Source organism: Elephantulus edwardii, unplaced genomic scaffold, assembly GCF_000299155.1.
Source record: "Elephantulus edwardii isolate Elephantulus edwardi_28Jun2011 unplaced genomic scaffold, EleEdw1.0 scaffold00082, whole genome shotgun sequence".
NCBI lineage: Eukaryota > Metazoa > Chordata > Mammalia > Macroscelidea > Macroscelididae > Elephantulus > Elephantulus edwardii.
In genome coordinates this window covers 3784483-3798557 of record NW_006399832.1, presented here as the reverse complement: position 1 = coordinate 3798557, position 14075 = coordinate 3784483, and the positions used below count along the sequence as shown (strand labels likewise).

The 14075-nt window shown below is 40.3% G+C and overlaps 1 pseudogene; it reads right to left on the bottom strand.

Annotated features, from left to right (window-relative positions):
• Window positions 1-4087: 4087 nt before the first annotated feature.
• On the bottom strand, window positions 4088-6910 carry LOC102876617 (annotated as a pseudogene).
• Window positions 6911-14075: the final 7165 nt, after the last annotated feature.

Genomic DNA, 14075 nt, shown 5'->3' with positions numbered 1-14075 from the left:
CATGGGAAAAGAATGGGCAACCTCCTCCTGTGTGATTAACTGCCTCTGAAAACTCACTGCAGGGTCAGGTATTGGTTGGTTCTGATTTGACAACAAAGAACAACAATGTGTAGCTTTTAAATTGTTTTTCATTATAAAGAATCCTGTGATAAATAATGTAAAACTTTTAAAAGTGGAGTATCTGTACAAAAGGTTTGTATGTACTATTTTGATGAAATATTGATAAACCAATTCATTTGAAAGGTACACCATTCTACTACAGGAAGGTATAAAAGCGCATGTAAAAAGTGTCCATTACTCCTAAACAAATCACCACATCATTCAGTGTCTTCAAGCAATAATAATCATTCCTCATCTTTCCTAGTTTCTGTGAGTCCAGGTGCAGACTCAACTTGGCTGTTTTGGTTTGTGATCTTTCAGAAGGTTGCATTCATTGTGAAGGTCATTGTGAAGGTTTTGTAGCTCTCATGCCTTGTGTGGGAATGGAATAATACAGATTGTCTGGTGATGGAATCGCTGATACTACTTGTATGTCTATATTCCTTTGTGATCTTCCCACATGGTTTCTTCAGTGTAGCAACCTCAAGACAGACTTCTTGCAGCTCAGGACTCCAAACAATGTATACGATTGACCTTAAATAACTCTGAGAATGAATGCTTTCTTAAATTTTGTGCTGGGAGCTATGGAGAGACTTACAATGAGACTGTCTGAGACCTGCTGACCACTGGCACCTGCAAAGTCAGTGCATGAATTACTGGTCAGGGCCAAGGGGTGAAGAACTTACCAAACTCAAAGTTCAATATGTTTTGTCTCCTGTAGAAGCCCTGCTCCATCCTGTCTGCTAGAACCTTGCAGTAGCTTGCACAGCCCACAATGAGTGATCCTCACACAGCCATGGAGTGTTTCAACTCTAGATCACCGGGGAGCACACTGGCCAGGGTCTATAGTGTGCAGCCCCCTTCAACCTAGAAGACCTAGCTGGGAGTGAGTGGCTGGATCCCAGCTTAGCCACCAGTGCTGAGGATCGAGAATGACTTTAAGAAACAACACAAGCCAGTAACAGCAGCCTATCTACCCTGTGGCTGGTAATCATGGCTCTAAATAAAAAGGAGTCCCACTTCCTGCACTGGAACAGTAAGCTCACCTACCTGCTGGTGAGTTCCCTGGAAGGCAGTGCTAAGATGCTAATGGTTGTGAACATTTCCCCCCTAGAAGAAAATGTCCTGAGTCACTCAACTCCCAATGCTTTGCCTCCAAGGTAAACCAAAGTGTTATTGGTACTGTCCAGGCCAACAGGAAATGAAGATGAATCCACATCCTATGGTTGTCTGTCCATGTGTGCCCATTTCTGTGCCTATGTGTGTGTAGGAAATGAAGTTGCTGAGGGAGTTTTCTTTTTTTCCTTTCTTTCTTCTTTTTTTTTTTTAGGGACAAGGGAGTGGAGAATGTGAAGAAGTCTGTGCAGCTAGGTGTATAATTTTTTTTTCTTTTCCTTAAATAAAGGTATTGTTATTGTTGTGTACCTTCAAGTTGAAACTGACCCATAGCTGACCCTCCAGCAGGTTTTCTGAAGCAGGACGAGATTGCCCATCCTTCTCCCACAGAGCAGCTGGCGGATTGCAGCACAGCTTCTTGAACCTAGGCCACCAGAGTTTTTTTAATGTGAACTATAAACATTTTTTTTTTCATTATGCTGTTTACCTTTTAGCTTTGGTAATGGTGAGGTTTCCATTATTTCTACTCAAGAAAATGTGTTGTTAAAGCTCTCTTTTCTCTTAGGTATCTGGATTTTGGGTCATATTAGAAATGATCTTTCTCATTCTGAGACTATATAATATTCCCCATGTTTTCTACTGTGTGTGTATGCTTTGTTTGCTATTCCTAACTTCTTAAATTCCATTAATTTACCATTAATTTGGCTTCATGGTATGAAGTATCAATCCCAATTTTTTCCCCAGTGTCTCTTCTGTTGATTGGAAATGTCACTTATCATATTTAAATTTTTGAGGTCTATTATTTTACTTACAACACTTATTCTGTTGGTTCATATGGCTTTTTCTATTCTATCATCTTAGTGTTTTAATTACAATAGTAATTTTTTTAAGCAGAGGTTACATACACTTCTTAAACAACCTGCCTTCGGAAACTCGATGGACTTCGATAAATGTCAATAGCTTAAAAAGGCTTCAGGTTTTCTTTTGTTTATAGTGTCACTATGAGTCGTGTTCATCTCAAAGGCAATCAACAACAACAGGACTATTCCCCTTGGTTTCTCTTTTTCATTATTTCTTGGTTTTTCTTTTTATTTTTTTCCCCCAAGAAAACAATTTAAGTTAATTATCTTCCTGGTAATATTCCAAAACAATCAGATAAACTAAATCCATTGTTGTAAAGTCAGTTGTGACCCACAGTAACTCTAAAGGACAGAAATGATGAACACTCTTGGCACCAGCAGTCAGGAAATCAAAAGATGAATTGCATTAGGAAAATCTGATGTCCGGGACTTCTCCAGAGTGCTGAAGAGCAACTATGTCAGTCTGGAGGAGAAGGTATGCCTGATGCAGGCCATGATCTTTGCAGTTCTTTGTGAAGTAACACATGCTTTTACTTGCAAAGCTGTGCATCAGAGAGCTGGACAATGGACAAAGATGACAGAAGAAGAATTGATGCCTTTGAGTTGTGGAGAAAAGTATTTTGAACATACCATTGACTTCCAAGAAAATAAGTAGGTCTGTTCTTGGAGGGTGAAACCAAGTTTTTACTTGGAGGCAAGGATTTTGAAGCTCAGTGTCACGTCCTTGGAGAAGGACATCATGTTTGGAAGAGTGGAGGAACAGTATAAAAGAGGAAGACCCTGGATGAGATGGATTGACACAGGATCTGGGGTAATGAAGGTAGGTGCATCAGAAGCATTGAGATTGGCTCAGGATAGAACAGGGTTCAGAGGTATTATGCATAGGGTCGCTACGAGTTGAATTCTACTAGATGACACATAACAGCATCACTAGATTTGCAACGCTGAAAACTGATACAGAAGTAGAATTCCACCTCTTTATCGTGCAGAAAAGCTGCTGGATTCGAGCTACTGACCTTTCAGTTAGCAGCTGAATGTTTAACTATGTTTAACCAGGGATTCTGTGGTAATATTGTTGCTATTGTTAGTATTTTTCTAATATCATTTTGTATTCTCATTATCTTGTACAAAAAATATGAAATATAAACATAGACATTTCATATTTAACCCTTTTTAGAAACTTATTTTTCCACAGAATTTGAAGTATCTGCCTTTTTATCATAGAACAAAGTTTCTTTGGTTTATGTAACAGCATTCAGAAAATGTTGTGAGCAAACATACTTTATATAACTCTCCCCTGTGTTATTTTTTTTTCTTTAATTCTCTCTTCAAATGTATTTTTAAAAACACCTGGCACCAAGCCCACAATGACACCTTCTTGTCTGTGCACTTTGTTGGTGTACTGTTGAGTCGGAAGCACCCATAGCTGACCCTCCAGTGGGTTTTCAGAGGCAGTATTTCACAGGGGAGGAGACTGCCCATCCTTCTCCTGTAGAACAGTTGTTGGATCCAAGCTGTGTACTTTTTACATTGACAGGGCAATTCCTTACCACTAAGTCACTAGTGTTTGACAGAAAATGTGATCAAGGTAAATTAGTGTTAGCAGAGTGGAGATTTTATTAATATAAAAAAATAAAATAAGTGATAATCTTCTGTCCTTGAAAGAATAGTCCCTCTGAGGTACTACTGAGTCAGTTCTGATTAGTTGCTATCCTATGTGCAATGGAACAACACTGTGCTGCCCTCACAAATGTGATTTTTGAGCCCACTGTTGCAGTCACTTTGTCATCCCTCTCATTGAAGGTCTTGCTCTTTCTCATTGGACTGCTATGTTATCAAATTCATGTCATTCTCAGGACTAACCCCTCCTGATAACATGTCCAGCGTATGTGAGACAGAATCTCATGTTCCCCACTTTTATTATTTTTTTATTTTTAAGAATTTATTGTTTTTTTAAACATTTCCTTTTTTATATGAAATGTTAACAAGTCTCTATAAAGTTAAGAATCCAATTAAAAGAAGTGTTTGCCTTTACAAGCCTTCTGGGCTCCGTTGTATGTCGTGCATCCCAGAGTAGCAGTGAGTTTGGCATGGGACTTAAAGACCTTATTTACAACTTCCAAGAAATCATTCTTAGCAGCAATTTTTGGTTGTGCTCTGGTTGCAAACAGGCCAACTTCTGTGCAGATGCTTCTAATTTCAGCACCAGTGCTATTTTGACACTGTTGTGCTAATAGTTTAAGTCTAATATCTCTTTCAACATTCGTTGATTGGGCATAAATCTGAAAGATGTGAGTTCGACCCCCTAGATCTGGTAAGCTAAAGTCCATCTTTCTGTCTAACCTTCCTGGTCTCATCAGTACTGGATCCAAAGTGTCAGATCTGTTAGTGACCATCAGCACCTTAATATTGCCATGAGGATAAAAACCATCAAGCTGATTGATTGGTTCCAACATTGTTCTCGGCACTTCACTGTCGCCTCCAGCACCATCATTAAACTGAGTCCTTCAAATAGCATAAATTTCGTTAAAGAATATAAGACAGCCTTTTTTTGGTTCTGACAATGTCAAAGCGCTCATGAACCATTCAAGCACTCTTACCCACATATTTCTGTACAGGTTCAGATCCACTAACTTGAATGAAGCAAGCATCAGTCTTAATAGCAACTGCCTGGGCACAGAGTGTCTTGCTTGTACCTGATGGACCAAAGAGTAGCACGTCCTCTGGAGGCTCAATACCAAGGTTAACAAACTTCTCTGGGTGAAGTAGTGGGGTTTCAGCTACTTCTTGCTGTTTCTGAATCTGTTTCTCACAGTTTCTCAAACCACCAACACCACTATGTATCATCAGGTTTTCCCCTATCTGCCTCATGGTGACTGTTGGGCCAATCTTAAGTGGTAGGGAATGTGAATTTGATACTTCTTTCTGTCCACACCAAGTCACATTTCTTCTTTAGTGTCAGGAGGTGGCACATGGCCACTTAGGTCCCCCACAAACGTGGCAAAGTGCTTCCCATTGATAATGTCCTTCAGGTCCTCTGAATCAGCATTGTTTATCTTTGTATACCTTGCAACCTGTAAAGCTCTGGAGTGTTTGCTTATCTACAGCCAAATCCCAGGGTGCTGGTGGGGCCAGGCCAGAGTCAGATTCCTGAATACCTGTGAGCTCTTTGATTTTCTTGAAAGGATGCTGGCTGCCATCTTCAACTGCTTGGTCTGTCTAGAGTAAGTGCTCTGACCTGAGTTTTCAGCAAGGCAGCATCTTCTTCATCCAAGTGCTCAGATGGGTTTGTAGTCCTCAGGATTACACAGCACCTTCCTCACTTCCCAGGTCCTCACTATTTTTTTTATTTGTATACACTATGTTTCACACTTTCCTTCATTAGCATTCTGTTTTATACAATCAGTCCTATACACTGTGTTCTAGAAACTTATGCCCACCATTACCCTGTCTGTCCCTCATTTTTAAGGAATATTCTTGCTGCACTTTATCCAAGACAGATTTGTTTATTCTCTTAAGCATCTGTAGTCAACATTCTTCACCAACACCATTAATTCAAAGACATAAATTCCATTCCATATGACTCAGCTAGAAGTACTGTGGCTTGGGTCAGACATATCTTAGTTTCCAAAGTTTCTTTAACACTGTAAAGAGATCCTTTGCAGCAGATTTTCACAACAAAGTACAATTTTGACAAAGTACAACCAAACAAATTTGATTTCTTGACTGTGGGTCCAATTTCTTATTTGAGTCCAAATAAACTTGCTCTAAAATATAGAGAAGTTAAAGTAAGGAGAAGAAATGATGTAAGAGCTGAAAAGAATATGAAGATTATCTCAGGAAGACAAAATAAAGTATTATAATGAAGCATGCAAAAATTTGGAGTTAGAAAATAAAGAGGGAAGAACACACTATTTCTGAAACTGAAAGAACAGAAGAATAAATCGAAGCATATAGTGATGAGAAATTCTAAGGACAAAATATAGAATGATGCAGGAAGCATCAAAGAAGATGAAAGTGTATAATACTGACTGACCTTGAGCCTCAAGACTAAAAGTCAAAGGACATGTTTCAGAAGCTGGCCTGCCTGACTGAAGAATTTTATCCTAACTTATTCCTACCTGAATTGTAACTTGTTGACTTCCCAAGAAACCCCTTAGTCAAGAAAAAAAGAAGATATAATATATAAAGTCACTATATCAGAAAGGATTGGCCTATATTCAACTTTTTTAAGAAGATAGAATATGGTTATGAGTTGATGATATTAAAGGAAGAAGTCCTAGCTGTACTGAAGGCATATGTGAAAAACAAGACTCCAGGAATTGATGGAAGATCAATTGAAATGTCTGTGCCAAGAAATTTGGAAGGCAGTTACTAGCCCAACCAACTGAAAATGATCCATATTTATGCCCATTCGACAGAAAAGTTATCCCATAAAATGTGTAATTACAGAACAATATCATACACAAGTAAAATATTGTTGAAGATCATTTTAAGGCTGCAGAGGTACATCAACAAGAGGTTTTGGAAATTCAAGATGAATTCAGAGAAAGAGGCGGAACAAGGGATGACAGTGGTGAACTCAAAAGAATCTTGAGTGAAATGAGAATACCAGAAAGAGATTGCCTGTGTTTAATTGACTATGCAAAGGCATTCAACTGTGCAAGTTACAACAAATTATGGATAACGTTATGAGGAATGGGAATTCCAGAACACTAAATTTTATTCATGAAGAACTTTTACATAAATCAGGAGGTAGTCATTCAATCAGAACAAGGTAACAAGCACAATTTAACATCAGAAATTATGTACCTTAGGTTGTATTCTTTCACCATACTTACTCAGTCTGTATTCTGTGAAAATAAGCTGATCATATGAAGAAGAATGTGGCATTAGGTTTGAAGGAATATTCATTAGCATTCTGTAATACGCCGATGACACAACTGTGCTGGCTGAAAATGCAGAAGACTTGAAGGTACTTACTAATGAAAACTACATATAGCCTGTGGTGTGGGTTACACCTAGAAAGAACACTAGCTTTAAAAACAAACAGCCCCAAGCCAAAGCAATCACTCTTGCTGAGTTGATTTTTACTCACAGCAACTCTATAGGAGAAAATAGAACTGTCCTATAGTTTCCACTTATATAGAAGCATACTAGCACCTCTTTCTTCTGCAAAGTAATTGGTGGATGCAGCCTTCAGTATGGGTTGTGTCTCAGTATCAAGAAAACAAAGATTCTTACTACTGGACCAATAGGCATTATCATGATGGATGAAGAGGACATTGAAACTTTCAACATTTTCATCTTGCTTGGGTTCATAATTAACACCCTTGGTACTAGCAGTCGGGAAATTAGGAGACAAATTGCACTGGGAAAATCTGCAGTTAGGGACCTTTCCAAATTATTGAGGAGTGGTGATGTCAGTTTGAAGACTAAGGTATGTCTGTCTGATTCAGGCCATAGTCTTCCCAATTACTAGCTATGCATCCAAGACTTGGACAATGAATATAGATGACAGAAAAAGAATTTATGCCTTTGAGCTGTGGTGTTGGAGAAGAGCACTGAACATCTTCATGGATGGCCAAGAGAACAAACAGATCTGTCTTGGAGAGGGAGCAGCTGGAGTGCTCTTTGGAGTTAGGAATAATGAGGTTTTAACCTCACATACTTTGGACTTATTGCTAGGAGGTGCTAATCCTTGGAGAAGGACATGATGTTGGGAAGGGTGGAGGGTTCTAGAAGGAAAGGAAGGCCTTCAATCAGGTGAATTGACACAGTGACTGCTGCAATGGGCTCTTGTGTGTCAGGAAGTGTGAGGATGGTGCAGGACAAGACTGGGTTTAGATCTTTTGTTCATAGGGTCGCTATGAGTTATACTCAACTCGATGATACCTAACAACAACAATAACAAACATAGATATTTCATTTGACAGCAGAATGCTTCAAGCACTCAGGCTCCTACATATGATCGTTCTGTTTTGTTGTTATGTACCATCAAGTCAGAATCAACTCATAGTTGACCCTCTAGGAGGTTTTCAGAGGCTGTAAATTGCACAGGAGAAGATAGACTATCTATGTCCCACAGAGTACTTGGTGGATTTAAACAGCATTCTTTTGAGAAGCACAATTCCTTATCACTAAGCCCTTAAAGCTCCATATTGGCTCTGGAGGAGCAAATTTTAATCTCATACCTGAAGAATAGTCTGTAGTCTTGATTTGTATCATGACAATATCTGAAGAAAAATGGCTCAAACTGATGAAGCTAAGAAAAGAAAATAAAAATACCAATTATTTTTTTTCTGAACTAATTTTCTAAAACAAATGTTGCATTAGGTTCAACCATGAATTAAAGTTACTTAAAGCTAGATTTTCATTAACTTTTCCATGTCAGATGGAGAATTCTAAACGCTCACATTTCTGAATTCTAACCTTAGGCATTCCAAGCACAGGACATGGTACTTCCTCCTGAAAGGATCAAAGGCACTTTGCTATTGTTCCTTGCCCATTCTCTTGGGGTTTTGGGAATTCCTGCCTGGTGTCTCATGGAAAATATTTGCAAAATGCCTTGCATTTGCAGAGATTTTGTTGTTATTCTTTAATTTGTCTTAAAGTTTTAGTATCTCTATAAAGACAAAAACTAAAACTCCAGAGTACAAGAAAAACATGAATAAAATCCAAACAAGGACTTAAAATTAGAGGACCCCCTAGTGAATTAAACTGTGGCCCCAGAAGGATATCATCTAATATTTGAGAATAAGTTGAAATCATTTCAGCCCCAAGACCTCTAATAATTAGTTTTACTAGGTAAAATTTTTTGCTATTATCAGAATAATATCATTGTTATAGAGCAATATTATATACAAGCAAATTTTTGTTGAAGGATCTTGTTGAAGATATTATCCAGTCCTAACCACCTTCCCCATATATGTGAGTATGACCTTATTTGAAGACAGGAAGTCTACAGACAAAATTCAGTTAAGAATTCTGAGATGTGACCATTTGGGATTTAAGATGGGCTCTAAATCCAGTGTGGCATCTGAATCAGAGGAAGATTCATCAGTAATGGCCTGTGTTATGCAGATGATACAACCTTGCTTGCTGAAGATGAGGAGGATTGAAGCACTTGCTGCAGAAAAGCAATGACTACAGCCTTTGGTACGGATTACATCTCAACATCAAGAAAACAAAGGTTATCACCACAGGACCAACAGTCAACATTATGACAGATGGAGAGAGGATTGAAACTCTCAATGAGTTTATCTTCCTTGGCTTAACAATCAACATCCTTGGTACTAGCAGTCAGGAAATCAGGAGACATATTACATTGGGTAAGTCTTCCATCAGGAACTTTTCCAGAATGCTTAAGAGCAATGATGTCAGTTTGAAGACTAAAGTGCACTTAAATGAGGCCATGGTCTTGTCAATTACCTGCTATGCATCTGAGAGCTGGACAATGAATAAGGATGATAGAAGAAGAATTGATGCCTTTGAGTTGTGATAGTGGAGAAGAGTGTTGAATATCTCATGGACTACCAAGAGAACAAAAAAGATACATCTTGGAGAGGATGCAGCTGGAGTGCTCCTTAGAGGCAAAAATGGTGGAGCTTCACTTTTCAAAATCTGGACATGTAGCTAGATGAGGCTATTTATTGGAGAGGGACATCATGCTTGAAAAGATGGAGGGTTGGCAAAGGAGAGAAAGACCCCCCAATGACCTATATTGACATGGTAACTTCAGCATTAGGCTTGAGTGTTTCAGAGATAGTGAGCATGGCACAGGATAAGGCAGGGTTCAGGTTGGCTGCTCATAGGGTAGCCTTGAGTTATACTCAACTTGATGGCACCTAATAACAAATCCATATCCTTATAAGAGAAAGGAGAAGGCAGTTAGACACACAGAGACACCCAGAAGTGAAGGCAGGCAAAGGATGGAGTGATGCTTGCATTAGAAGGCCTGCCAAGAATTACTGTCTACCACCAGAAGCTAGTGAAGAGGCTTGAAGTGGATTCCTTCTCCCACCCCAAAGCCTCCAGAAGGAACCAGTCTTGGAAGTAGACACCTTGCTGATGTTCTTGCCACTTATTTGCCATTGCTACTTACAGTGAATCTGGCACAACAGAATGAAATACTGTTCCATCCTGTATCAGTCTTGTAATTGTTTCTGTTTGAGTCCATTATTGCAGTCACAATGTCATGCTCATTGAGGATCTTCCTTGTTGAAGACTTTCAATCCTGGGAGAAAATTTCTGGGGTTTTTTCACACTTGTGATAGTTTGTCTGAGCTACTCACTGGTGGTAATTTGTTACAGCAGTTTGTCTGGGGAATCAAATAAGCCAGTGACACTGAGGTTTTTATTGCTAGGATTTTTGAACCAATTTTTCCAAAATTGATCTCTGTGCCTTTTTTTTTTACGTGCTTCAGCATTAATTTGACAATCTAACCTTTCTTTTAGTAGTCAAGTGTGTTAACTTTTTACTCCAGCCCCTCTTACAGGCTCCAGGTCTAACCTCAAAGTTATTTGTAATAAGTTTGTCAAAGCCATTCCAAAAGTACATCAGAGTTAGACTGGAAGTGCATTAAACACTTAGATTTGAGAATAATTGATGAACAATATTGAACATACCTTGCTAGTTTTTATCTTTTTGCTTTGCTAGGGAGCTCTGATGGCTAAATGGTAAAGAGTTACACTGCCAAGCCAAAGGCAGCTGGTTTGAATCCACCAGCCTCTCCAGTGGAGAAAAAATAGGCAATCTCCTTCTGTGAGATTTACAGCCTCTGAAAACCTGCTGGAGGGTCAGTTATGAGTTGATACTGTCTCAGTGGCATATGACAGTAACAACACTGTGTGCAAGTCATCTTGTATGATGTGTAATATGTGTTGTTAACTGAAAAGGTCAGTGAGTCTGAGAGAGAAAGGAGAATCTCCTCTCATCAATATTTACAGCCCTGGAAATCCAGGGGAGAGTGGCTTTGACAATTTGGTGGCAGTGGGATTTGGGTGAGACACCACTGAAACTTAGGCAGATCTAGTCATCAAGAGGGGTTGAGCAGAGAAGTCCTTGTCTTCAGGGTCCAGCAAATTTCTAAAGAACCGTTCTGCTACTTCCTCCATCCCCTCAGTTCCCCTCTGTTTTGTCTGACTCCCATGCCACAGACTTCCATTCTGAAGCCCCTTGTATTGTGTTGTTGTGTAATGTAGAGGGGAACGGACCCATAGCTGAACCTCCAGTGGGTTTTCTGGCGCAGTTAATTGCACAAGAGGAGATTGCCCATCCTTGTCCCACGGACCAGGTGGTGGCCTCGAACCATGTGCCTTTGGGACTGCAGCACAACTTTTTGCCACTAGGCCACCCAGCTACTTTCTTTATCCCCTCAGTTGTGTTCTGTTCTGACTCCATGCGAGAGTCTCCATTCTGTAGCTTCTTACCTAAATTTATCTTTCATAAACTTGCTTCCTCCACCTTGCAAAAGTATCCTTCTTATTCCTTCATCAGAACTTCTTCTGAGCCAAGACTTCTGCCAGCAGTTAGCTTACAACAACTCCATAGACTTGTTCACAGCATGGTAGAGACCAATAATGTAGGGTGTTGACCCTCTTAGGAATATCTTTATTTATAATACCGTTGGAAAGGACTTTGCCACAAAGGAATTTTTCTCTACTATTGGAATCTCTGGAATTAGTGGCTGGGTGGGGTGGATAATTTTGCACCGTCTCCCATCCGCAAATCTTTCTGCCTTCTCCCCCATTGCTCTTCCACAGGGACCCTGGTTTCTGGGGCTCTGTTTGAATAAATAATTCCACCATTTCCCTGTACACAGTGGTCTCTTCCAAGCCCAGTCCCTGGGATGAGTGGGGGTGAGGATGCCCAGGGAAGGAAGGCCAGGGCCTTGAGGATTGTAAGAAGCTATAGGAAAACTGTTCTGTAGAAGGGAGACTTTCTATGATGGTCACATGTGCTCAAGCCAAGCAATGTAATTGGCGAGATCTCATGAAAAATGAAGATAAGGTTCCTTTGTAAATTTTAACAATTTCAAAATGGCAAAATCAGAGTATGAAATCACATATGGACTTGTACAAGTGAATAGATCCTATATAAGAGGGTGAGCAAAAGCTTTGAAGTACAAGGTTTTTTGTTGTTGTTTTTGTTTTGTATCATTGAGTCCTGAATGACCCATCATTGACTCTCCACTGGGTTTTCAGAGACAGGAAATCACATAGGAGAAGATTGTCCATCTTTCTCCCATGAAATAGCTGGTGGATTTGCACCTCTTGCCTTTGGGATTGTAGTACAATTTCTTACCAGTAGGTCACCAGAGCCTCTGAAGTACAGATTTGTGGGAGATCCATACAACACAAAGTTATTGTAGAACATGTATGAAGATCCAAGGGGGTGGGGGGGTAGAAAGGTGAGGATAGCAGTGCAGGTGGGCGAGGGGGCGTTAATCATTTGATGGTTGGAGGGAGGGAAGAGTAAAGGAAATGGGAAAGATCCAGTGTGAAAACAATGTATATGGACTTTGTAAATAAACCAGTACAAAATAAAAAAAATTATAAAAAAGAAAAAGAAGGCAACTGTGAGCTAGGCAAAGGGGAACTCGGGAAGTGACATGCAGACTGTCCCCAAAGAGATTCTGCAACTGACAGAAGAGGAGAAGAAAAAAGATCAAAGACTCTTCCAGCAAGGCGGCCCTATGGCTGAGAGAGCTCTTGCTTATAGAACGTAAAAGCCATCATGCCTCTCAGGCTCTTGAGCTCGATTACATCACATCACGGAAGGGGTGAAGTGGTGAGGGAGAGGCTGGGGTGAGGGAGCGAGGTGATGGGGAACGTCCAGAGGAAAGGGAGGGGGTGAGATGAGATCCATCTGGGAGGCCCTTCAGCATGAAATTCTGTAGGGGGAGGATATAAACACACCTCCAGTCTCCACACCCACACCACTCCTGCCCATTCCGACCCAAAAAAAATCTTCAGTTAAAGCATGATTATTTCAGACTCTTTGGGACATGAACTTCCTTTGCAGGACCAAAAAAAGAAAGCATTTTATCCGCTTGGCTACAGTGAGAGCAGAGGTCTGGTTGGGGTGAAATCACTGTCTTGTTAAAATGAAGATTTAAACCCTGGATTAGTGCATGTGCTTGACTACTAAGGGAAAGATTTCAAACCCACTTAGAGGCATCTTAGAAGGAAAGCCTAATGACTGACCTCTGAACACCCAGGTATCAAACCTGATAGTACTTAGTTCTACACTGACCCTCCCAGGCCTGTCACACGTCAGAATCAACTCAATGGCACCTGATGGGCAAGCCCCACAGAAGGGACCAAAACGAAAGGAGCAGCCTCCTTGAAAGTTACCATTTTAGTTAACTTGTTAACTAATGAGTTGTTGTTGTTGTTGTTATGTGCTGTCGAGTCACCTGCCACTCATAGCGACCCTATATACAACAGCCATAAACCCTGCTCTATCCTTTGCCAATCTTATTGTCCCTGACACACCCATCCCCATTACCCCAATCAGTGAATCAATCCACCTCATAGAGGGTCTTCGCCTCCTGCACTGTCCCTCCACCCTCCCAAGCATGATATCCCTCTCCAAGGACCGGTCCTTCCTTACAACATGTCCAAAATATGTCAGACGAAGCCCCAGGATCCTTGCCTCCAAGGAGCAGCCTGGCTTCACCTGCTCCAGGATGAACTTGTTTGTTCTTCTAGCAGTCCATGGTATATTCAATACTCTTCTCCAGCACCACAGCTCAAAGGCATCCACTCTCCTTCTAACATTTCTAGTCATTGTCCCACTCTCTAAAACATAGCACGTAATTGCAAAGAACATAATCTGTATGAGGTGCACCTTACTTTCCAGACTGACATCATTGCTCTTCAGTAATTTGGAGAGGTCTTTGACACCAGACTTTCCCAGTGCAATTCATCTTTTCATTCCCTGGCTGCTGGTACCAAGAGTGTTGATTGTGGAGCCAAGCAAACTGAAGCTGTTGA